At 48.9% G+C, this 25,412-nt stretch overlaps 1 protein-coding gene across 2 annotated transcripts in view; it reads left to right on the top strand.

The window, feature by feature from the left end:
* The first annotated feature begins 898 nt into the window (after positions 1 to 898).
* EMP2 (epithelial membrane protein 2) overlaps positions 899 to 25,412 on the top strand; it is a 40,011-nt gene continuing 15,497 nt past the window's right edge. The window contains exon 1 of one of the 2 annotated variants that reach the window (XM_063100880.1): positions 899 to 975. The gene's annotated coding sequence lies outside the window, so the exon portion shown is untranslated. Of the gene's footprint in view, positions 976 to 18,539; positions 18,758 to 25,412 lie in introns of those variants that run through there. The other variant, XM_063100879.1, reaches the window with a different exon arrangement.

Here is a 25,412-nt window from a genome sequence, read left to right as displayed (position 1 = left end):
ACCGGTAAGGGGATCTTAACCCTTGACTTGGTGTTGTCAGCACCACGCTCTCCTGAGTGAGCTAACTGGCCATCCCTATATGGGGATCCGAACCTGTGGCCTTGGTGTTGTCAGCACCCCACTCTCCCAAGTGAGCCATGGGCCGGCCCTCAGTTCCTTGTCTTTTGATATCGTTTCCAGGGACAATAAATTCCAGGACTGTGGGCTCAAAGGATATGGGAAGTGGTTTGTGGTATTGGTGGGTGAGTCAAAGGGGGGGACCTAGAAGGAGTTTTAAGACTCAGTTCTTCACACCAAGGTAGGACTCCAAGTCAGATAATAAAAATAACAATGGCTAACACATATCGAGCACTTACTGTGTGCCAAGCACTGTGTATGTATTATCACTTTGCGGCCTTACAACCACCCAGTGAAAGAGATCCTATGATGACTTCTATTTCCAGAGGAGGAAACTGAGGCAGAAGATTTAAGGACAAGCCTACGAAGTTAAAAGCGCCAGAGAAGGGGTTCTAAAGCAGGGAGCCGGATTCCAGAACCCCTTACTGGAGGGCAAGAGAAGAGGAGGAGAGAAGGGGGAGGAAAGAGAAGACGGAGGTGGAAACCTGCAGGGAGAGCGCAGGGAAGGGACGGCCAGCTCTCCCTCTCCCGGGCCGCGCCACCGACTCCGCCCCACACTTGGCCAAAGTGCCGCAGGAGGCGGGCAGGGGCTGGGGGCGCCCCCGGGGCTCCGGCCTTTCCCGCCCGAGTCCCCTGCCCGACTCCTGCAGCCCCTCCCACTCGGCCGTCGCGGCTGCAGCCCTCACGCCCCGGGAGGCGGGATCGGGGAAGGAGGGGGCCGCGGGGAGGAGGGTGGAGGGAGGAGGGCGGAGGGAGGAGGGAGGAGGCGGGTTCGCAGTCCCAGCCCGGAGCTTCAAAACAGCCCGGCGGCCTCGCCCCGCGCGTCAGCCCGTCCGTCGGCCCAGCCGCCAGCGCCCGGTGAGTTGGGGGCGCGCCCGGGCGACCACGGGGGGCTCCGGGGCAGCAGGGCCGCGACCCCTCTCCCCGCTGGCCCGAGAGAGGCCCCGGCAAGGGGGTGGGGGACAGGGAGGGGTGGCCGAGGCGCCACCGCGCTGCAGACCCCCCGTTCTCCCGCCCGCGCCGCGCCCGCTCGGACCCCCGATCCCACCTCGCCACCCCGGGCCGGCTCCCTTCGCCTTTGCGCCGAGGCGGGCGGGAAAAGTTTGGGGAGGCGTCGGGGCGGCTCCCCTCGACCTCGCCCGCCCCACCCCAGGGCTCCCGGAGTCCCGGACAGTCCCCCCAGATCGCGGGAGGGGGTGACCCCGGCGCCCCGGCGCGGTGTCCCCCGCCTCACCGAGCAGGCGGGACTGGCTGCTCCCGGGCCCGATCCGTGGGTCCTCCAGGCTGCTCGCCCCCTCGGCCCCGGCCGCAGCTCCGTTGCGCCCCCCAGCGGCGGGGAGCAACTTCCTTGGGTCCGGAGCGGTGGAGACTCGGGGGGCCGCTGGGATGACCCTCTCGCCTCCCCACTCTGGCAGGGCTCGGGGGGCTTTTAGGGGGTAAGGCCAACCCATGGAGTGGGCACTAAAGCTCGGGGTGTGGACTGTACGCCTTCCCCAAATCCAGCGACACTCTAGGGAGGTCTTTAAGGTCGTAATGTGGGTCTGATCTGGGGACCTCATACATGGGGACTAGTTGGAGACCCTCGACCTAAGAGAGACCCTACAGAGCAAAGCTCTCCGGGCCAAAGTTTAGCCCCTACTTTAGAGTAAGTCTACAGCCCAGCTCCGGGTTTGGAGACGAGCACTTTCCCCTCGGGAGCGCCCAAGCTGTGGGTGTGTTGATCTTGTAACTTAGCTGTGTCTAAGAGGCTTGGAGAGAAACTTAAGAAGCCTCCAGCACCTAGAATAGGCACATTCGGGCTGGGGAAGGGGGAATGGGAACTTAGTGTTTAATGGGTACAGAGTTTTTGTTGGGAAGGTCACAAGGGGCAGGGTGGACATGATGGAGGTTTGCAGGGTCCTGTGCTTTTCCCTCTGTCCTCAGTTTCTCCCTTGGCCTCCCCTCTGAGTTGTTTCCAGCACACTCCCCTGCTGCAGGTGAGGAAACCCAGGCAGGAGACTTGAAGTCAGTTCCTCAAGGCCAAGAGCCTGACTTTGAACTGCCCTCTGCCTCTCCCAGGGTGGGTTGCAGGGAACTGGGGTGGGGGTGGGGCGTAAGGGGTGTGATGTTTAGGGGGAGACCCTTCTGGGAAAAACGGGAGGAAAAAACCTGCAGGGGCCTTGGCAGATGCCAAGGCCACAGCCTGGGAGGGGCGTGGGGGTGGCAGGGAGGCGCAGAACCTGTTTTCCCACTGAGGGTTTTTGGATCCAGCCGCCTCCACCCCCGCCGGCAATTGGGGAGTTGGGTGGGAGGCAGAGAGCAGGCTGCATTGTCGCCTGGAGCCTCCTCTATCCCTCCAGTGGAGAAACTGAGATTTGCCTGAAATCCAGGGAAGGGTGTTTGTGTTGGAAGCCAAGGAGGTGGCCAGTGGGGTGGGTAAGGCAGGGCCAGGCAGGAACAGCAGAGGGTAGAGACGCTGGAGGGACAGCATCCTCTCTGGCTGGCCCCGCACCAGATTAGGGCATAGCTAATGAGGCCTAACAGGGCTTGGTGGCATTTAATTGTAAGTACAGGGCACATCCATTTAACACTGCCTCCCCCCAAAACACGTACAAGTAATGGCACTTAAATCCATTTCTAGGGACATTTTCCCTGGCATAGAAATGAATGTTTCGCCTAGATTTCCTTTCTCTGCCTCCCGCATAGTCTTCACGGTAGGAGCTAAATCCACGTGCATATGTACACAGACTCTCCATTTCCCAGCAGCAGCAGGTAATTCACAGGAGGATCACTTGGCCGACTTTTCATCCTAGGCATATACTGACACTCTCCTGCCCTCGCCTCTGCCCTGTGGCCTTCCTGGTTGGTGGGCACACACCAAAGGCCAGTTCTTTATCATAGTAAACTCTGCCAGACATAACCAGGAAGGGAAGTCTGTTGAGACAAAAATATATAGACCTTTCCAAGCTAGTTGGGAGGCGATGGGTGGCTGGTTGGTCGGCAGGGTTTGTTTGGGAGGCAGGAGTCCAGCTGTTCTCCTAGGGGTGCAGATAATTGTATGTGTGTTGCAACATGTGGCTGATGCCCAGTTCTGTGGACAAGTGGGGCCTCTGTCACAGGCTTCAGGGGCTAGGTGGGGTGGGGGTGGACTCTCCAGCCATGGGGAGCTCTGGAGCGGAGGAGGTGGCAATTGTCTCCCAAAGGTGGGATGGGTCCCAGGCACTGGGGTTGGGGAGCAGAGCCTCTTAGAGGAGAAAGTAAAAGGTCAGCATTGGGATGCCTGTGCAGGAGGGTAGGGGGGTGTCCTTCTGGGCTTTGGAAAGCAGGCGATTGGCAGGAGCAGCTGGGATGGGGCAAGAGAGTTCTTGGCATTGAAGAAAGAACTGGAGGCCTGACTCTTGGATGTTGTCTTTTACTTGTCCAGGGAAGAAATGGGGATAGGTGTGGGGTGGCGGGAAGAACAGGCTCCCTTTCTCGCCCCAAGAATTGTGAAGTCTGGCTCCCTGCAGAAGTTACCCAAAGAGTGCAATTTCGGCAGGACTGTGGCGGGAATCAGAGGCATCTGGCTCTTGTTAGGAACAAGCTGAGGGGGGAGTCTAAAAATATCAGAGACAGAGCTGCCACCCAGAGAGAGTGCCGGGCTGGTAACCTGACACCCAGAGTGGAGGCTGGCGGTGGTAACTGGTGACGACACAGCACCTCTACTCTTTATTCCAGAGTCACTTCGGCTCTTCCCAGCAGCCAAGCCTTGGACAGTAAGGGGTGAGAGGTCTCTGAGTTCAGGGCAGCTATGGGCTAACAGTGGAGAATTTCAGGGGCATAAGGACCTTAGAAAGTCCCAGTTTGACAACTAAGGGCACTCAGAGAGGTGGATGACTTTTCCAAGGTCACACAGCTAGTTGGTAGCAGACCCAGGACTAGATCCAGGTCTAGGGGCTCATCTCGTCACAGCTGAAGAGTTCAATGGCTGGGGAGTGGTCAGGGGGATTCCAGGCCCAGGTCCCCATGGTTAGGGGCCCTTATTGCATTTGTCAGCTATCTGGGAAGCTGGATTTCCATGCTCACATCCTGATGGGAGAATGGTGGACACAGAGCTAAGCCCAGGCCGTGGGTCATTTCCCGTTGAGCATCAGGTCGCTCTCGGACACAGCTGGCAGGCTCTGGGAATGTTGGCCCGACTTGGGCAGGATGTAGGGAGGACGGGAGGAGAACTGGCTGAATGAACCCCTCCCTCCTTCCTTTCTGAAGACGCTGTTGGTTTTTTTCATGGGTATCTCCAGTGCTTGATGAGCAGTTGTTGAACTGAATAATTCAATTCCCAGGATCCTCACCGTCCTTGGGAAGCTGGGCTTCTGTTGATCTGAAAGGGACTTAGGGTGAAGAAGGGACTGCTCCAGTTTCTGCCCTTCGTGGACAGGCTGAGTGAAATCAGCTTCTAGAAGCTTCCCAGAATTCTGGGCCTAGAGCTGAGGAAGGGGTCACCATGGTAATATTTGGCACCAATGTTGTCCTGAGAAATTTGGGATACAAAATAGCTGTCACCACGCAGGATATGAAGATAGCCAAGCCAAGTCCCTCAATGCAAATGGCTCATAGTCTCATATCAAGTACGTTTTCTCAGTAGTGAAGTTGCTTACTTTGAAGATTTTTCTTTCTGATGATCTAATCACAAACTTTTCTGGAGAGCCATATTTCCTTAAAACAAAATTAATAAAAAAAAATTCACGGTGAATAAATATGACCCAATGTTGTCTCATTCATCTTATGAATGTTTCCCAAAGCGTGTTATCGCTGGTGGTATGCAAGATAATTTTAAAGGTCCTCAGCTCAACATAAAACCAAAAAAGAATAATTACATATTTTTCTTGATTGGTATTTGAAAAAAAAAAAAAAAACCCATAAATGGCACACAAACCCATGGCTTCACAGATACTGCTGTTTAGGTTGAAATGAAAGTTGATGTTTTACTTTGAAACGTTTAAAAAAATAATTAGACAATTTAGTTAATAGGCACAGGTGGTCCTTGTATTTGGCAACAACTTTTGTACTACAGTGACTGGCTTTTGAAGATGTTATAATGGGGGCTGGGATGGTACATTTCATACTTTTGACAACATGACTAATCCTAAAATACCTGTGAGATCCCCACGCGAGCACCTCTTCTGCAAAGAGGCCCCCAATGTTCAGCTTCAGACCAAGACCTGCCACCTAACCTCCGAGGGAGTCCCTTCATCTTTAACAAGGGTCATCATTCCACCCAGATGACCTCCGCCGGTTCTTCCAAGGCTCAGAGATATATTGATGTACATGCAAGCGGCTTGAGATGTTTGTGGTTTGCTTGAACTAAAGGAAGCCGGGGGAGAGGGTGGCTTGTCCACTTTAATCTCAATGGGTGTTATTAAGCAACTCTGTGCAGTGAGCTACTGCAGGCTTTGGCAATACAAAGGGAGTTTCCCTGTCTTCAAAGGAGGTTGTAATCTAGTGAAGGGGATGACGAGTCCAGGACCAGGGCCACCAGAAGTGGCTACAGGGAAGCCTACTCTATGGTGGCATGCAAGGGCTTCCTTAAGCCTGTAGGGCTGGAGATGGGCTTGGGAGAATCTTTAGAATTCCCCCATGGTTCCAAGGAGGGTGTGCAGAAGGGAACAGCGAGAGAAAAGGTGGAGGTTGCAAGCAGAGGCCCTGCCTGGGGAGCAGTGAGTGTCCGGTTGCCTGCAGTGCAGGGTGCATAAAGGCAGGTAGAGCTGGGAGGGCTGAGGGAGGCCTGGAGGGGGCTCCCCCTTCCACATCCCCAAGAATATGGCTAAGGAGGCAGGCGTGAGGATGTTGGCACAGCATTGTTGGAAGGAAAGAGAGAGAGAGAGAGAGAGAGGAAGTTGAAGCCACCTAAACATCCATCAGCCATTTTGCAGAATATCTTACAGCACTTAAAAGGGACAAAATTCATTTATGTGTACCAGTATGGAAAGAGCTCTATGGCGTTACTGAATTAAAAAACAAACAAACAAAAAAACCCCAAAAGCAAAACTATATGCGGACAAATGTAATATGTATATAAAAATAAACAAAAACTCTTGTTGTATTTTCTGTGGCCTTATACATATTATGTTTATACAAGGAGCAGTGTCTGGAAGATACATCAGAATAGATCGATGTGATTGTTTCTGATGAGAGGGGAGGGAAGGACTGGTATGGAAGGAATGAGTGAAGGGACTCCAGTCTTCTCTGTAACAAATAGAATATATTTGTGAATTACCTCTGCACCCAAACTTCAGTAGTAATGATGTAGTCTTCCCTGAATTTGATAAGCAATGGGAGTTTCGCAAGTGTGTGGGTGGGAAGCTTAGGTGATGAGTTCGGCCATGGGATGTTGGATGGGTTGCATGGTTGGAGGCTCTGTAGACAGAGACTAGTTAGGGGCTGTTGTGGTAAGCCAGGGGCAAGGTAAGGAGGACTGAACTGGGGAGGTGCCACTTGGACATCACATGGGGACGCCTAATGGGCACAGTGGGTTTCCAGTCTGAATGCTGTCAACATGTGTTATCAGTGGCTTGGAGAAGAGGAGGCACTGGTGAGTTCACTTGGGGTGTGTTAATGGGGCCATTAGGAAATCCAGGGGAAGGTGTCTGAGAGACCACTGGGAAAGGGAGTCCAGGGCTTCGAAAAGAGTTCAAGGAGATGGGTCTGAAAGTATGTTTTAGGTTAATGTTTTAGGGTAGAAGAAAGTGGCTTAGATTTTACCAGTGTTATCAGTAGTAATAATAATAATTGCCATTGCTATTATTATAACATTTACAGAGTGCAAAGCAGTTTCTGGGCCACTTGATTTACATCCCTCACCTCATTTAAAATGAACAGTAATCCTATGAGGTAGAAATTATTATTATCCCTGTTCTATAGATGAAAAAACAGAGTGTTAAAGAACGTGCTTAAACTCACACGGCTTGTGTAGGAATGCTGGTCAAAACTCACTCCATCCTCTGGACTTAGGAGCTCTGGCTTCAGTAGTCACAATCTTTCCTCCCCTGCACAGGTTGCTTAGCAACTGAGTAAGGGAAAGGAACAGAATGGTATGCTTGTGTAAGGTAAGGGGAATGATGCCAGCAACCCCAAGGATAAGCATCAGGAGCCTGCGAGGCACCTGGGAATCTCGCATTTCTGCAGCCTTTTTCTCTTTGGCATAGTTCCACTTTTGTCCCTATGTCCCTTGTAAGCTTCAACATCCTGCCGAATCCTCCACTCCCAAAGTTGCAGAAAAAGTAGCTGCACAGCACCAGCATCCACAGTCTGCTCAATCCATTCCCTGTAAGTAACCACCTGTCAATATAGTAATAATAATAATAGTAAATTCCTTATAATCTGTATGGTGTTTTCTGCTTCATTCTTTGGTCTTAGGATACCTTCTCAGTTTAGTGGGCAATATGCTATTAGCTCACACCAGGACAGCTTGTATGGCTGAGTTAGGATCTGAATCTGAGTTTTGTGGGCTCCACAGACCCTGCTCTGTTGGATGCATTCCCTTCATGTGCCTTTTGTAAAATATAGACATTTGCTTTCTCCTCTTGAAGTGACCCTAGTCTCTTGGGTCAAGAAAGTTCCTTTGCTTGCAGAAGCTCTCGTGGGTATCCTGGACTCAGACATTCTTCTTCAAAGTCAGCAATCTCAGCCCTTGAGGGCACTCAAGGAATGAACTTTTCCCTCAACAGTCCAGTCACAGAACAAGCCCACACTCCCAGGCCTGCCCCTGCCAAAGCCAGCTTGATTCTCTTCTATTTCAGGAGTGTGTGTGCAATGGAGAGGTGCTTTCTAGGAATCCTGCTTTAGACAGGAACCCCCTTGGCCCTCAATTATTATTTTTTTGTCATCTTGGCACATGATACCTAGTACTGCTGGTCCAGGCACCCAGACCCTGGTGGAGGACCACGTAGGCTGGATTCTAAAATCCTTGATTTCTACCCATCCTTGCTAGGTGCCCTGATCTCCAGCTGAGTCCATTGACTCTGGTAGTGGACATTTGTCTTCGGGGCAGGGATGGGGGCTTCTCTTACCCATCTCAGTGTCCAAACCTAGACTTCTTCATCTGGCCCAGAATAGGCGTTTAGTAATTGTGGCATGAATAAAATGGTATCTATTGAGGGGTGACATGTGGATTCTGAAGACATTGTGCAGATGCGAGTGGGATAAGAGAATGGGGATTGTTGGGGGCTAAGGAGAGCTAGATACTGACGTGGGGACCCTGAAAGAGGTGCTATTTGCAGATTGACCTTCGGGCCATGAGATTCATTCCGGAGATAATCTTTAACCCCTGAACTTGAGGACTCTGTGATAGTTTATCTGTGCTGACTTATTTCTTATTTATTCATTCTACCACATATTTATTGGGCACTACTATGCACAAGGCAGTGAACAAAAATAGACTCAATCTCTATAATGGGATTTATGTACCAATGTGGGGAGGTCCATCTGTGGGAGGGTCAAGAGAAACCAAGTCTTTTAAGCTGTTTGGGGTACAGAAGAAAAACTAAGAACTCCTCTTTCTCCTGCTCCTTCATTCACTTTTATGAATACATTTGACCATCAGATGATATGATCTTTTTTTTTCTTTTTGGTGGCTGGCCAGTACGGGGTCCGACGCTTGACCTTGATGTTATAACACCACGCTCTAACGAAATGATCTGTTTTGAGTAAAAGGTGGCAAGAGAACCTCACTGAGTTTACTTTTGAGTGTAGAAAGTGTCCTGAAATCCAGATGGACGTTCACAAGCCCAAGAGCTTGGGAGAGGCCATGAGCGGTAGTCCCAGGCTTGTCTGGTAGCCCTCAGTGAGGGTCCTTGCAGTAAATGCCACCACCACCCACCAATGGCTTATACTGGAAGCTGAAACAGTCCTCCGCCTCTTCATGCAAACCTTCAGTATTTCTGGAATCCATCTCTTTTCTTCATTACCCCAGCCACCATCCTGGCTCAAGCCACCACTGTCTTTGTGTTGACAACTGCACAAGCTCCTTGACTGCTATCCCCACGGCCACTCTGGCCCTGCAGCACACTGTCCATAGGCATCCAGAAGGATCTTACAGTGGTGTGAAGCTGGCCAGATCTCTACCCCTGCCCCACTTAAATACTATTCAATAATTTTGATTGCTCCTAAAATAAAGCAAAAAACCCCAGGCCTTGCATGATCTGGCTCAGAGGCCCTGGGCTTGCTGCCCATCGGCACTGCCTAGGGTGTGGATAAAGTGCTGATTCACAGCTTCCACCCGAAAGTCAGGATTTCAGAATCTCTGGAGGGCAGGGCCAGGGCACAGGTGGTTTTTAAGGTGCCCCAGTACAGATGATGGTGAGAACGGCTGGTCCAGCCCCTTCCAGCTTCTCGGGACTCATCACTGTCCTCCCCTTTCTTCATTACTCCAGCTGTTATTCCTCTCCCACTTCCGCTCCTCCTTCCATGTCCCCTTCCTCTCTCTGCCCAGCTAATTGTCCTCACCCTTGAAGACTCGCACCTATTCTTCAGGAAGCTTCTAACCCCAGGTGAAGTCAGATTTTCTCCTTTGCCATTACTTCTGATGGTGTTTGTTGTAGCATGGCAAGGTCCGGCAGGCACAGGGACCATGTCTCCTCATCTGTTGGGGTCACCAGTGCACCCCAGCGTCCTTTGCAGCATGTCTCCAGCATGTCAGCTGGAGGCTGGGGGTGGGGAGGGTGGGAAGGTTGGGAAGCCATGCGACAGGGTCAGGGTAGATGCTCCCTCGCTCTCCTGCACTTGGCTCTGCCTGGAGCTGTGTCAGGCCCAAGTGGCACAGTCAGTGTCCTTTTATATCAGCATGACACTGGGGCCAGAACCTGAAAGAGGCCTAATCATGGGCACACCAGAGTTTGGTCGGCAGGTCCACAGGCATTTGGAGATGATTTCTGTATGGAGATGATACAGGCAATGTTAAAAACTGTAATGTGTTTGTATTTATTTTAAAGTGTGTGACTTAAATGTCTATCACTGGGCAAGTGATGCTGACTCTCCATGTGCATGTAATACGCATTTAGAAATGAACTGATTTCTGCTTATGTGCTCTAAAGAAAAATATGGGTCATGAGTGGTATGGGTGGTACGCAGGGCAGAAATGATGATGGGGTGTAGTGGACACTCCCGGTGCATCCCCCCAAGGTCCTTTTTATAGGGTGATGCACCCACTTCCCCCGGTTGTCATGAGAAGCCCCTTGGCCAGAGATGCCTCGGAAGTTATGCTCCCATCCCTCCCCAGGGTCAACCCTCTGCAAATGACTGATGGACACTGAGTCTAAGAGCTGATCCCTCTGCCTCTGGGCAGGACGATCTCTGTCATGCAGTTCACCCTCCAAACCACGCCCGCCACAGGGTCAGGCTGAGGGTGGACTTGAACCAAACCCATCCCCTCCTGCTCCCCTCCCTTCCTTCTAGGGTCCACCAGAGAGCCTCCCTCTGAAAACCACTAGCACAAGATATCCCATCCCAGGCTCTGCTCTAGGTAACCCACCCAGAGGGTGATATTCAGGGCACTGACATGGGGAAGGCGGCTTGCAGCTCACCCTCTCATTCTACCATGTTCTACCACATTCCGTCATGGAGGAAACGAGCTCCGGTTAGAGATGCCATTTGCCCCAGATTACTTGGGACACGGGGCAGAGCAAGTTGGAAGACACAAAAGGTAAAAGAGGATGAGCCAATGAATTTTCTCCACTCACCACTCCCTCCTGTGGCAGCCCTTGGTGCTCGGACTGCGGTTTCCAAGCAGGAGATCATGAGCCTCAGAAATTCATGCTCCTTGCACTCAGGACGATCCATGCTCATCCTTGGAGAGCTGGAGGCCATGGGATTCCCAAGGGGCAGGAGGATGCTGAGCCTTCATCTCACGGAGACTGTCCTGCGCTTCACCCCCTGCCGGCTCTGGAGGCTCCAGGCTTCTTGGTAAGGCCCAGAGCGGGGACGAGAGAGCCCCCAGCAAGTGACCACCCTTCGCTCCACAGATGATTATTCTAGTATCTACTGTGTGCCAGGCACTGTGCCAGGCAGTAGGGATACAGCATTGATGGAACAGACACAAATCCCTGCCCTCGGGGAGCTTCCAGTCTAGAGGGACAAGACAGAAAAAAGTGAATAGAGATAAATAAGAAAATAGCAGATGTGTTTAGTGGTTTGAAGAAAATAAAATGGGAGGAGATGAGGGCCGGCAGCTCACTTAGACTGGAAAATCTGGGGAGGCTTCTCGGAGGAGGTGACTTTGGAGTGGAGGTTGAATGAAGAGAAGAAGCTGGTCACAAAAGATCTAACGACTTTCCAGGCAGAGGAAACAGCTCGTGCAAAGGTCCTGCTGCTCTGTAGGGGGAGAGGGGGGCAAGCTTGGTTTGATGGGGAGAAGGCTGGAAAATGAGGACACACGTGCCCCCCTGCCTTGTGGCCTCTTCCAACTCAAGACCCAGGCTCTTGACCCATGGTGCCACCCTCCCTCCTGCATCAGGGCAACAAACGGCTCTTAGGTTATGGTGTCCTTGTGGTGTCCCACCCAGGGGGACAGAGGTGTTGAAATGCCTCCAGTGAACTCGGAGCTTCCCAGTTTTTTAAAATCTTTTTTTTTTAAATCTTTTTTTTTTTAAATGAGTTTTTAAAAGTGTAATTCAGTGTACTTTAATATATTCAGAGATATGTGCAGCTATCACCACAGTCAATTTTTGAACATTTCCGTCACCTAAGAAAGAAACCCCATACCCTTTAAATATTACCCCCCTATTTTCCCATACGCCTTCATACTGAATCAACCACTAATCCACTTTTTGTCCCCGTGGACTTGCCTATCCTAGACATTTTATATAAGTGGAATCATACAATATATGGCCTTTAGAGTCTGGCTTTTTTCACTTAGCATAATGTTTTCAAGATTAAGCCACGTTGTAGCATGGATAAATCACCTGGATATTCCTTTTCGTGGCTGAATAATACTTCATTGTATGGGTAGACCACAGTTTATTTATTCATTCAGTCTTTAATGGCTGTGTTGATTGTTTCCACCTTTTGGCAATTGTGAATCACACTGCTATAAGCCTTCATGTACAGTTTTTGTGTGAATGTATGTTTTCATTTCTCCTGGGTGTATACCTAGGAATGGAATTGCTGGGTCATGTGGAACTCTAGGTTTAGTTATTTGCGGAGTTGCCAGACTGTCTCCACAGTGGCTATACCACCTGACATCCCTACCAGCAGTGTGTGAGGGTTCCAATTTCTCTTCTTTCCCAGGTTTTAATTGGCTCCCCAGTCCTTTCCTAATTTTTAGCTCCTCGGATGCTTCCACAGCTGAGATTCCTGTAGGTCTAGAGTAGGTTACTGGGGGCCAGGGCTCCCGGGTCTAAGCTGAGCCCCACCACATGAGTGTGCTGGGTGAGGTGGAAGAAAGAGGGGAGGGCACCTGCTTGGTGGTTCCCCGGGTGGAGACCACTGAAGACAGAACTGGAATCTATGGAAGGAGAGCCCTGTATTGTGCCATTTTCTGCAGGGTGGGATTTGTGATGCTGGTGTGATTTAGGTGGCCCTGTCATTAAACGACGTTAAATCACTCAATGAAAAAGCGATTCCTCTTTCAACTCTCTTTCAACTCCTCTGATTCCATCAAGGGGAAAATCTTAGTTGATGCTTATGCGTTTAACGCTTCTTTGACTCTACCTTTCCTTAAACTCAAGCAGAGCAGGTCTCCAGCTGGACTTCCTGGCAGGCAATAGCATCGAACCAGAATTTGTGAACTTTGGGGGTGGGCGGTGGCTATTTATTTTCACTATCAATTTTCTGCTTATAGCGGGTGATGCTGATTTTCCATTTCCAAGGCGCCAAAAAGATTAAAAACAACAACAACGTGTATTTACATTAGAAAATGGGCTGATTTAAGAACCAATATGAAGTCAAAGTTCACAGCAGCACTTAAGAAGGTGGTAGGCAAATGACTGTAGTTTGGGAACCCTCATTCTAAAGTTTAGGGACCAATAATCAGATGCAATGTTGGGAGCAATGAGGTCCCCAGTCCCAGGGCACATACAAATGGAAACTGGATGCTAGAAAAATAATCCAGGCAGAGGCTGGGGACAGGGGTGGTGCTAATGATTACACAGCACCTTTCAGCTGAGATTGCATGAGTTTGTGATTTCCATTGTGTTGGGTCAGTTTCCCAATTCCATGGCCAGACAATGTCATTGCTGCAGATGCAACATCATCAGAGGTGCTCCAGTGGGAAGGATGAGGTGGTAGCGGGTAGGGCTTGCCTTTCTTTCCAGGCCTCACAGGCATGCTGGTGGGGAAATGTTACTGGGTGATTCCAAGTTCATAGAGATGGGTCCCCAGCTCAGAACTGCCAACCACAGCGCTGGCTCAGCATCTGCCCTGGTTTTGAGTGGTTCGTGGTAGGAATCCCTCCCTGTTAGTGCCCCCAAGTCTCTAGTTGAGGGGCATGACCTGCCATCTCTCAGGTTGGTGAGTCTGTATGGGCTGAGTACCCTGATGGAGAGATGCTATATTAGTCAGTTCTGCAGAGAAACAACAAACAGAATGCGTGTGGGTGTGTGTATCTACATATACAGAGAGAGAGAGATAGACAGAGAGACAGAGAGGGAGATTTATTTTAAGGAATTGGCTTATGTGATTTTGGAAGTCCAGAATCTGCATGGAGGGCAGCAGGCTGGAGACCCAGGGAAGACCCGATGTTGTAGTTCAAATCCGAAGGCCATTTGCTGGCAGAACTCCCGCTTACCAGGAGGTGAGCCTTTTGTTCTATTCAGACCTTCAACTGATTGGATGAGGCCCACCCACATTATGGAGGGCAATCTACTTAACTCAAACTTCACTGATTTTAAATGTTAAACTCATCCGAAAACACCCTCATGGAAGCATTGTGGCCCAGACAAGTTGACAGATAAAATGAAATATCACAGATGCTTTAGTTGTACCAGACACATAGCAGCATTAAGTAAAACAGAATCCCCTTTATATCACTCTCTTTTGAATTCCCTTTCAACCCTTCAAAGAGGAAGTCTCAGTTTTGTGCTAATATGTCCTTAAAACTTCCCTGCCATGTGTGACATCCTGTTTTAGGAAAGAAATAGAAAGCTGGACTTGGCCTTGGCGCTTTCAGCAGCAAGGGTTTCTAGCTGGAATTTAATAACATCGTTTTGTTTTCATTGTATTTCTTTTTCCTGGCACTCTCTATTTATGGCCGGTGACCCTGACTTTCCACTTCATTTATGATAGAAGGTTTCCTTTTATAAAAATGTAAGTTTAAAGAGAGCGTAAGTGACCAGTAATACGGGTGCTACATGGATATACCTGAGATTCTGAAGGCAGCACAGGAATGACAGGTTTGGGAAACATCAACGTAAGCGTAGTTGGGACAGTGCCTGATATGTCCCCTAATTGTCCACACGCCTGGGCTGCCCATTGCCTGTTTGCATTTCTTTCTCTCCTGGAGACAGCCGTGGTGGTTTATTTCCACTTGGTGGCACCCCTCCAAGAGCGGTGGCAGTGGATGGGAGGAGAGAGCACCATCTCTAGGGAGAGAAGGGAAAGGCCTGGGGTGTTGGTTCTAGGGCCACGTCCTTGACCATGAAGCTGGTGAGGATTGACTGGTAACACATCCACAGCATTTGCTCTGTGCCAGATGCTTTTCTAAGCACTGTCTCTTAATTATCTTCCAGCAGCCCTAGGAGGTCGGGGTACCCTTTGTTCTCTTCATATATTAACTTACAAGTTAATGAGGTGGAGCCCTGGCTTCCTGGTCTTGAGTCTCCTTGGGCCTGGATGAGTTGTAGGCAGTGATGTGCAGTCTTTCACTTGCTGGCAAAATCCATCTACAGAAGTGACAGCCTGGTCACTTATGAAAGAGGAAAAGACTATTGAAGGGAGTGCACCTGATCCCCTGAGGATTCATTGGAAGTCACTAACACAAAGTGCACTGTGAAGGAAACAACATTCCTAACCTCGTGGGTGTGAGCATGAGGCACAACTTGCGTTTGACACCTGTCTCACCCCTAGCAACCTAATCAAATCCTCCTAACCCCTGGCTGACATGCTGTGTGCCTGCAGGTACACTACCAACACTTTCTGGGCTGCAGTGTGGGTTTGCTGGGCAGTATAATGACAAGGAGCTTCTTGGATGACAGTAGCCAGTGGGGAGCTTGTTAATGAATGGGGTCAGGCAGCAGTCATTAGCAGAATGGCATTTATTACTTTTTCTGCAAAAGCTGCACAAACTAGCAAACATTCAAGTAAGTATTTGCTGAGCAACCACGGGCACTAGGGAAGACGAGTAAGACATTGTTTCTGTCCTTGAGGAACTCTGCATCTAGTAAAGCAGTGTCTCTCCTGTGTCAGCTCCTGCTGGGTAATAAACCACCCCAAAATATAATGGCTTAAAACAGGAAACATTGGTTTAGTTCATGACTCTGCAGCTGGGCTGTGTGGGCTGGGCTTAGCCAGGTAGGTATTCTGGTCTCAGCTGGGCTCACTTGTGTGTCTGTGGTCAGCAAGGGGTTGGGTCAGCTGGGGGTCTAGGGTGGCCTTTGCTGGAAAAGCTTATCTGTGCCCTGTGTGATCTCCTTCCTTCCAGCAGGCCAGCTCGGGCTTGTTCACACAGCAGCTGGGCAGAGAGAGAGAGAGAGAGGAAGTGTGTGGGGCCACTTGAGGCCTGTCAGAATCAGCACCATGTCACTTTTGCCACCTTTTATTGATAAAATAAATCACAAGACCAGCTGGGGTTCTGCAGGTGGAGAAATACTCCTCCATTCTACCTGTTGACGGGAAGATCCGATCTGCTAAAATTTTGTTAATTCCCCCCCTTCCCCCCACTGGTGTACATGAGGTTTTTCTTTTTCTTTTTCTTTTCTTAAAATGTCTTTGTCTGGTTTGGGGATCAGGGTAATGCTGGCCTCATAGAATGAGTTGGGGGGTGTTCCCTTCTCTTCAACTTCCTAGAACAGTTTATTTATAATTCATATTATTCTTTCTGAAATGTTTGGCAGAATTCACCAGTGAAGCTGGGCTAGAGTTTTCTCTATGGGAAGGGACTCTGGGCTCTTGATATGTTTTTTCCCCCTTCTTTTTATTGCTAAACTTGAAAGAAAAGCCTAGCTCCATTTCTTTACTTCCTAGGAGCTCTAGCTCCTTGAACTCTGGCTCCTTCAGTCATTCATTCAACACACATTTATTGAGCACTTCTGTAAGTGAGGCACTGTTCTAAGTGCTGAGAATAGCATCCTGCAAACACATGCGAGGTCCCTCACACTGCAGCGGGGAGACGTACAGCACCCAGGGAAACAGGCCCAATATGACATCAGGCTGCGAGAGGAGCTGCAGGGAGAAAAACAAAGATGGGCTTTAGTTTACTTCACTACAGTTGTTGTTACGAGTCTACCAGTGAGTTCATTTTCCTTCTGATGCCTTTTTTCATAGTCTCTCTTCTCTCGGCTTCTGGTCCCACCATCTGCTCTTGGTGGCGCTCCCGTCCCTGTGACCACACCTCGGTCTCCTTTACTGGCCTTTTCTCCTCTATCCCCTGCTCTCCCTTGGCACCTCCTCGCTGGGCAGTATTTCTCATCTGCTGGTGGTTTTGTCTACCATCCACATACCCATGACGCTGGGATTTCTGTTCCTGGCTCCCATTGTCTCCTGAGTGACAGTCCGCCCATCTTTTCAACTGCCTGGACACATTTCCACCATTTCTAAACGCAAATGAACTGTTTCCCTCGTCCTTCAAAAGTGCATCTCCTGCCCCAATCCCAATACAGATCGTCCGCTTTAGCGCAAGCTGGGGCCTCTGGGACCCTCGGCCCCATCCCTCAGCCCATTGCCAAGTCCTGCTGACCCACCTTCATGAAGAGCTCTCGGGGCTGTCTCTTCTGTCCACCCCCCTCTGTTCCTACCTTGGCTGAGACCTTCATCATTTCCAGCAGCTTCTCCAAATTTGCCTCCTTCTAATCCGGCCTCCTGACTGTGGAATGTTTTTCTTCTAGAAGCAGATCTTATGACTTTTCCTGCTTAAAAACCTTCCCAGGCCCCCACTGCCTCCAGGATAACATTCACTCTCCTTTGTGTGGCCTCCAAGCCTGTGTGCATCCCTGCCCTGTCCTGCACACACCCTCCGCGTGCAGGGGCTGCTCTGCGCCTTGGGGTGTCCTGCACCCTCTGCCTGCGACACCCTCTCCCCATAGCCCTGCCTGGCAAACCACCCATCTTCGGAGACCCAGCTCAGGCATCACTCAGGAGCAGTCACTCACATGTCTCCCAGCACATGTGTCGTCACGTCATGTCTATGCATTTATACACCCTGGTCCTTCACAGACCTGGCAGCTCCCGGGGCACATGGAGCATGCCTTAATCACTCATGTGTCACCAGGGCCTAGAACATAGTGGGATCTCAGTAAATGCTCATTGCATGAATAATTGCTCCATTTTTAAAGACTGAGCAATAGGCTGGTAATCACAGACTGAGGTGTGAGCCACAGTCCTGCCACCTGCAAACTGGATGTGTGAACAAATCCCTTTTTGCCTAAAAAGTGGATCACAGTCCTTGCCCATCCCCACAACAGGGCTGTCCCCTCACTGACGGGTGTCCATGCAGGGAGAGGAGCCTTCAGCCTGGAAGATGACTATGTTCTGTGCTTCCCTGGTCCCCAATGTGATTCACAACGTGTGTCCCAACCTGTGGGAGAATGACATGTCTTGATGGCCAGCTTTGGAGGCCAGCATTGGAAGCCACATGTGGCCCCAGGACTTCAGATGGATCCCCTGATCAGGACTTGAAGTAGCAGGACCCCACAAGGGAATGAAATTCAGACTTAGGTTGGGAAGTACAGTGGTTACTCTGGTGCTAGACCACCTGGATTCAAATTCCAGCTCCAGCCTTGACTACTTGTGTGACTTTGGGGAAGTTGCCTAACCTCTCTGGGCTTTATTATTATTATTATTTTACCTACAAAATGAGGCTAATTGTAGCAACTACATCATAGTGTTTTGGTGAGTAACGGATAAGTTGATATGTATAAAGAGCTTAGAACAGTGCCTGGCGCAGACGAGGCAATAGATGTTGGCTGTCATTATTGTTGATGTCATGGTTATTACTATTCCAGTGAATTGAAGACCCAGGGCTGCCCAGACAGAACCATCCTCAGTGGCTTTTGCCCTGGAATATTGCCAAATTCCACTGTCCTGACTGTTGCCATTTCCAGACAGAGCCAAGTGCTGACTTTGTGCCTGAAGTCCCAGCCACACTGAGCATGGTGCTGAGCTGTCCAGGCTACCTGGGCTTCTGCCATCCCCAGGGCATCTTGGTCACCTGGATATTCCTGGCTGGCTGGTGTCCAGACACCAGAGCAGGAGACTGAGCTGACCTCTGCTTTCCTGAAAACAGAGGCCAAAGCCACAATCCCTTCGGATTGCTGCGGGCAGTGGGAGGGGCCTGGGTTCCGGTTCCCCGCCCCACCCCCGGGGTTGAGCCACCAGCTGCCTCTTGCAGTGTGGCCTGAGTGACTGCTCACAGCACGGCCCTCCCCAGGGCTCGGTGCCGGTGTGCCGGAGCCTCCCTGGCCTTCTGAGCAAGAGCCGTGGTGGAACACTTCTGGTCGGGGGACTGCCCTGGACCTCCAGACGCCAAACATCTCAGGTCTGTGTTGAAAGGTCCCACACCTCGGGATTGTCCCTTCGCCTACAATTCCGGGAAAGCGCTCCAGCTCAGGCTGAGAATGGGCCGTGGTTTAAATTGTAGGAAGAACTCCTGAGGGTGAGAATAGATTTGGGCGGACCCAGCCATCATCTTAACAGTGTGTTCTCCGTCCTCGGGAAGCCGCTGGGCCCTCGCTCTCTGCTTCCCTTGCACGTAACAGAGCATGTGCCAAAGCAGCTTCCTTTGGCAAGAGCAGGAAAGCAAGGGCTCCCGTGGTGCAGATTTGTGTTTTTATGCAGGAGAGAACAGGAGCGGACCCTTAAACTGCCCCTGGGCAGTCCCGAGGCCTTTTACTCACCCACAGACCCTGATAGTGATGTCCCACCATCAATGGCAAATCAAATGCTGCTTCCAGGGGAGGGAGGGCCAGCGGGTCACCAGCAGGACTGCTATGAGTTTCTCCACACCCAGGGTGAGATACTCACGTTCACACGCTTCAAGCAAACACTGGACTAAGGCATAGAAGGACAGCACCGCTATGTCAAAGACAGTGAAATGTCAGTTCAGGGTGTATCCTGTTATCTGAGGTCTGGGTGGACATTTTGGGGGGTACCCGTCCTCATCCTCTCAACCTTTAGATTTTGAAATGCACTGAGCCACAAAAATTCCATTCTGTGTGCAGAATTTCCCTAGCCCCACCCCCACCTCCCAAGGCCTCCTTCCTCCTCTTTTCTCTTCCTCCTCCTCCCCCGCCCCACTCCCTCCAATTCTGATGCCCAGAGGGTACGTGCTGCTTCTCCTACCCTGGTTACTGATTCTTTTTCCTTTTTCCTTTTTTTAAAAAAACTTTTTTCTAAATTTTAAGTTCTGATATTCTGTGTTTCTTATTATTTTATGTGATTGTTTGTATGTGTATTTCACAGTACGGGGAGTATTTAGGTCTTCCATCTGAAGATAGCTTACTATGATACCTCAGGCACACCTGAACCATGGTCAAGGCGTCCAGGCAATTTGTTGCACTCTGTTCAGATCCACCTGAATCTCTGGATGGAAAGAGGGCACACAGTGAAAAATTTAGAAAACAGAACTGAGTCCATTTTACCATGTCTGAATGAATCCTTTTGGTGATCAGGGAAAAACTCTATCCATAATTCAAACCGTTCTCAAAGTAGATCAACAAAGACAGCAAATGCTTCAGCTTGGCTAATGAACTAATAGGCTTAAAAATGCAGAAAACCCTATTTTTAGTGCCAGTGAAGACAAAATAGTAGTTCTTAATCAGGCCCTCTCTTAATTAGTGCGGTCATATCTCAACTTTAGCTAATAGACCAGTGCATGGAGATGCTGCCTTCGTACAAAGCTCGAGGGAAATCCAACCAAAGGTAAAGGACACATCAGTGACTTGATGCTGCCTTGTGCCTTCTCGCCTTGTGAGGTTTTGTTTTTTTTTTTTTTTTTTGGTGGGTAGCTAGTAAGGGGATCTGAACCCTTGACCTTGGTGTTACAAGGCTGTGCTCTGACTGATTGAGCTAACCGGCCAGCCCTTACCTGGTTTCAATTAAGCTGCTGTGTGGTTTTCATGAGGCCCTAAGCATGTGAGTAGGAAAGAGGGTAGTAGAAAAATGCCCTGGATTTGCAACTGAAAAACCAGAGGTTTGAGTCCCAGCTCTGTGAACGTTGGCAAATCACCCGAAGCCTTTGGGAGCCTTAGCTTCTCATCTGTAAAGTGGGGATAATGGGACTTTGCTCAGCCAGCTTCTTAAGGTTCACGTGAAGACCCAAGGCAAGAGGTGCCCTGTAAACTAGCCCTTTAATCACAGTGAGTCACATTTTCATGTGAGATGACCCCTCAGGGCCCCCCTTCCCACATCTGCTCTATCTCCTAAACGTCTTGGGGTAATGCTGGCCCCCTGTGCTGACGCAGTTAGGAGCAAGGAATGCCATGCGTGGCATTGCTTGTCATGCTTGTCCTGAGCCAGCAGCAGCTGCTGAGGCTGCACATGGCAGAGAGCAGGGGAGGGCCGAGTTGGGAGAGGGACTGGCTAGAGAACATGCCCTTCAGAGGGTGAGTCTAACTGCAGCCTTTTAACTGGAACCATACATTTGCTCTGCATCTGGGGTTCTGCAACAGGAGACTTGGACTGATAAAAAATTTAGAAATCTTCCTTGTAACACCAAGGTCAAGGGTTCAGTTCCCTTTGCTAGTTGCAAAAAAAAAAAATCCTAGCTAAGATAGTAAGAATAAAAAAGAAAAAGAAAAAAAATATTAGAAAGAATGCAGAAAGAAATTTAGAAATAAATGTGGAAAACAGATGGAGCCACAGAGAGAAAAAAAGAAAGAAAAAAAAAGTAAGGAAAGAAGGAAGAAAAGAAGAAAGACAACTAGAAATGATAGGGAAAAAGAAGAGTTTTTCAAGAAGTTCAGTCATAGTACACTATTTGGCTCTGCAGTATACAATATATACATAGTGATAATGTAAATGACAGTTATTGATCTAAGTATAGATTGTACTGGGATAATGGGAGAAGTGGGGAAGGGGCAAACAGAGGTGAAAGAGAAACTCTTCTCTAAGCAGGAAGTTAATAATAATTAATCAGGAAATTGAAATGCATGAATGTTGCTTGGAAATCAGGAGAAACGGGGAAAAAAACAGCTGAAAGGGTTGAAGGTGATTGCTTCCCGAGAGCAGAACTGGGGTAGAGCAGAAGGCTGTGGTTTTTCATCATGTGCCTTTTGGTTCTGTTATCTCTTTTAAAAAAAAATCATGTAGATTAACACATTTTAAAAAGAGAAGCTCTGCAAATCATAGGACTTTGATTTCTAGGCAGGAACTTGAAAATCTCACCTAACGCCATCTTCTTCATTCAAAGAGGTGAACACTCAAACCCAGGAGGCCTTTTAGAATGTTCTGATCCTGAAGAAATTGCAAAAGGAAAAACAACGTGGTTTATACTGCTCAGTGAAAGTGACAGGCTTTTGGGAAATGGTAGTTGACTGCTGAAAGAATCTGAGGGGTCTCCCGCGGAGGTTGGTAGGGCTATAGGAATGGGGGCCAGGAGACCCCATTCTAGTCTTGGCCTTATTCCCACTTCTCTGGGATCAGAGCAAGTCTTGGCCCTCCCTGGCCTCAGTTCCCACCTCTGAACAATCAGGGCTTTGACTTTTCTTAGGGTCTTTACATCTCTACATTTCTAGAACTGTAAAATGACAGCAGATAGCTTTCTGTACACTGGCCACAGCAGGGAACAGAGGGGGAAATAGACAATAAACAAATGAAAGAATAAGATCCTTTCAGATCACACAAGTCCTCCAAAGAAAATAAACCAGGACGCCTGGATAGATTATGTTGGAGGGGGCGTGGTTACTTCACATCAGGTGGTCAGGGACGCTACAGTGAGTAGGCGATGTTTGCATTGAAACCCAGGTAACGCCAGAGAGACAGCCAAGGGTGGACGGACAGACTGCTCCAGGGAACCGTGTTCGAGGGAACTGAGATAAGCCCAGTCTGGCTAAACAGGCAGAGCACTGAAGTCTGCAGGAACAAAGTGGGGGAAGACAGATCAGTGTTCAGTACTACATTTTTTTGAAGGGAAAATAAGTTTCTATGAATAGCAAGGATTAATTCCACTGGCACCTTGGGTTTGGTTGACCAAACTTCATCCAACACACAGCCCCAAGAACTGTTCGTTATTCCGAATCGCCAGAGAGGGCAGGATGCCAACACGGTGTGTGTCGTGGCAAGGAGACATGCTGCTGGAAAAAACCCTGGGATGTGGCAGAGGCTGTTCTCTAGGTGCCAGAATTATACTTCTGGGGCAACTAAGGGATGTTCATAAGTCAGAGATATGACATCAAGCCTTCTCCACCCACTCACATCGTGCCTAAATCGATGCAGTACTCTACCCTCTGAAGTCCCATCAAGGCTGGCACGGCACGAACAGTGTCCAGTATGCCTTATAGTAAATTAAATTAAAAAATTTAAATGACATGTAAAATACATTAAATGCACATATTCTTGGACTCAGCGCCTCCTCTTCAAGGAATTTCCTTCAATATACTAATGCAAGCGTATAAAAAGTCGAAGGATGTTCATTGGCAGTGTAGTGCGTGACAGCAAAAAGTCTGGAAGCGACCATCAGTAGGGAACTAGTTAAGTAAATTGTGGCACAGCCACACAAGAACACCAGGCAGCCATACGAGCTGGAAAGGAAGGGTCTCCGAGGGATACTATTAGGTAAGAAAAGCTAGGCTGGAGGATGAGCTTAGACTTGTGGCCAAAGGAGCTTGCTGGAGCTTCCAGCGCCACTCCTCTGTCCCCCCACTAGCCCTGGGCCCTTCCAGTCAAGTGAAACTAGTGCTCTGTGGGAGCAGCCACACCCCTCCCTACTTGAAAAAGGGGGTGTGAGGAAGGGCAAAGGCGCTGCACTGGGGCCCCTTAATAGATAAGCTCCACCAATCCAGAAAGCGGACAATGGAGTCTCTACCAATTGGGAGCGAAGAAGTGAGTGAGGGGCAGGACATGAAGTCAGGAGTGTTACTCTGGTATGGGCTCCCTCCATAAGGAAACATTAGGAGTGGGAAATAAGCGTTCCCACCTAACAAGGATGCACAGGGACCTGAGAGCGGGGGTGCTTCTAGGAAGGACACTGGGAGGTTGGCATCAGGGCTGGTGGCAGAGAAGGGACACTTATTTTGGTATAGAGGTGCACAAGTAAAGGGTCATTTTTAGGATATCCTCTACTTAGAAGTGATTTCCTCCAAAACCTCTGGTGAGGGCACCAGCAAAGTCCTAGGTTCACAGGTTCTGCAATGGACTTACCTCGTTTTTGTGTTTTTTGCTGGAGATCTGGATTTCAGATGTTGTCATGGGACCAAGTAGGTGACACTTCCTTCTCTGTTCCATAATTTTCTAGAGTGCCCATGCCCAATGGTTCAAACCAATCTCTAGCCCCACTGTGTGCCCCAGACTTTTCTCTTATGCTGGACTCAAGACCTTCCTTGACCTCTTATAAAAACTTACCCCTTTCTCTCAGGAGCCTATCCCTGGTGTCTGAAGCGTTTAACTGAAATCATTCCCGGGGCTTAAAGCAGCGTCTCTCAGACATCAGGAGTTTGGGACCCACCTCAGGATTTTTGCTAACACTGAGGACCATCAGCCCTTTTACTTACATAGTATTTTAATTAAATGACTCACTTGTAAAATTTCAGTACATTTGTTTTAAAAGGATACTTTATGTTACTACTGGAAATGATATTACTTCCCATAAAAAGAAAGAGCCTTAAAAATAAATGTAGTAAACTCAAAACAACTTTAAATTCTAGCTACAAACTATGGCCTAATCAAAGAGCTGTGTTGTCTTTTAGTTAAAAAGATATTGATAATTGTTAGAGACAGAATGGCACCTGACTGGGTCTTTTCCTTGGTGGACTCAGAAGGGTAAGAATGGGGACTTCCTTACTAAGTGGTTCAATGTTATTTAATGCCATATCAATGTACCATCCAAAATCATGCCTTATGACATTCGAATTCCACACTTTGGGAAAGAATGGGTTAAAGCTTTTTTTTCTTGACATTTTCAGTTATGTGTCTATATGCATTTGTGTCATCTGAGCAGAACAATATATGAAGCCATTGTCACCTGGAGTTTGTGGCCCTGACGAAGTTGGCATTGACATTCCAGCTGATATTAAAGTAACAGCATTCAGTATGGTACATGAGCTTTTTCTTAGAGGGTCAGAAATGCATATGTTTGGAGGCAGCATGTGATGACAGCTAAGAATGATGCAGGCCTAAACAAAGGGGAATTTGTCCTTTTTAAAAGAATTGGAAGAATCTCTGAGCTGGTTCATTGGGTTTTTCCATGTGATGATATGCAGAATCAGATCTGGGACCTCTCAGATTGAGTTCTACAGCCACACAGCTCCTGGCTCATTGTTAATGACTCCTGGGTCTCAAGCAGTGGCCCCTGTGTGAGCCCACAAGCCACGATCAGTCCCAGGAAGGAATAATGGGGCGGGGGATTGAGCATGGTCAAAGAGGAGAGCTGACAGACAAAGGGTGGAGAGTTTGTGCAGTGCATGTCAACTAGAAGAGGTGGGGGAGTTGGTGCCAGAAAAAAGGCTGGTTTAAATGATTCTCCTTAAGAAATACCAGTGGATGCTTAAACTACCAGACTGCAAGTTTTGTGAGAGATAGGATCTTTATCTCAAATATCTCCTGACACGTGCTACAACACAGATGAACCTTGTAAACATTATGGTCAATGAAAGAAGACAGACACAAAAGGTCACATATTGCATGATTTCATTTATATGAAATATCCAGAATAGGCAAATCCATAGAGACAGAAGGTAGATTAGTGGTTGCCAGGGGCTGGGGCAGGGAGGAATGGAGAGTGACTGCTTAATGGGTATAGAATTTTCTTCTTGGGTGATGAAGTGTTCTAGAACTAGATAATAGTGATGGATGTATGACATTGTGAATGGACTAAGTGAAATGACATTCGAATGATATTGTGAATGTCACTAACGGTAAATTTTATGTTACACGTCTTTTGCCACAATAAAAAATATCTCCCCCATAAATTACTTTTTAATTGCTAAGGAAAAATGTACAGTGAAAGAATCTGGAAAACCATAACCAAGTGATTAAAT

The sequence above is a fragment of the Cynocephalus volans genome, chromosome 6, assembly GCF_027409185.1.
Source record: "Cynocephalus volans isolate mCynVol1 chromosome 6, mCynVol1.pri, whole genome shotgun sequence".
Taxonomy (NCBI): domain Eukaryota; kingdom Metazoa; phylum Chordata; class Mammalia; order Dermoptera; family Cynocephalidae; genus Cynocephalus; species Cynocephalus volans.
This window is presented reverse-complemented; position numbering and strand designations above follow the sequence as displayed.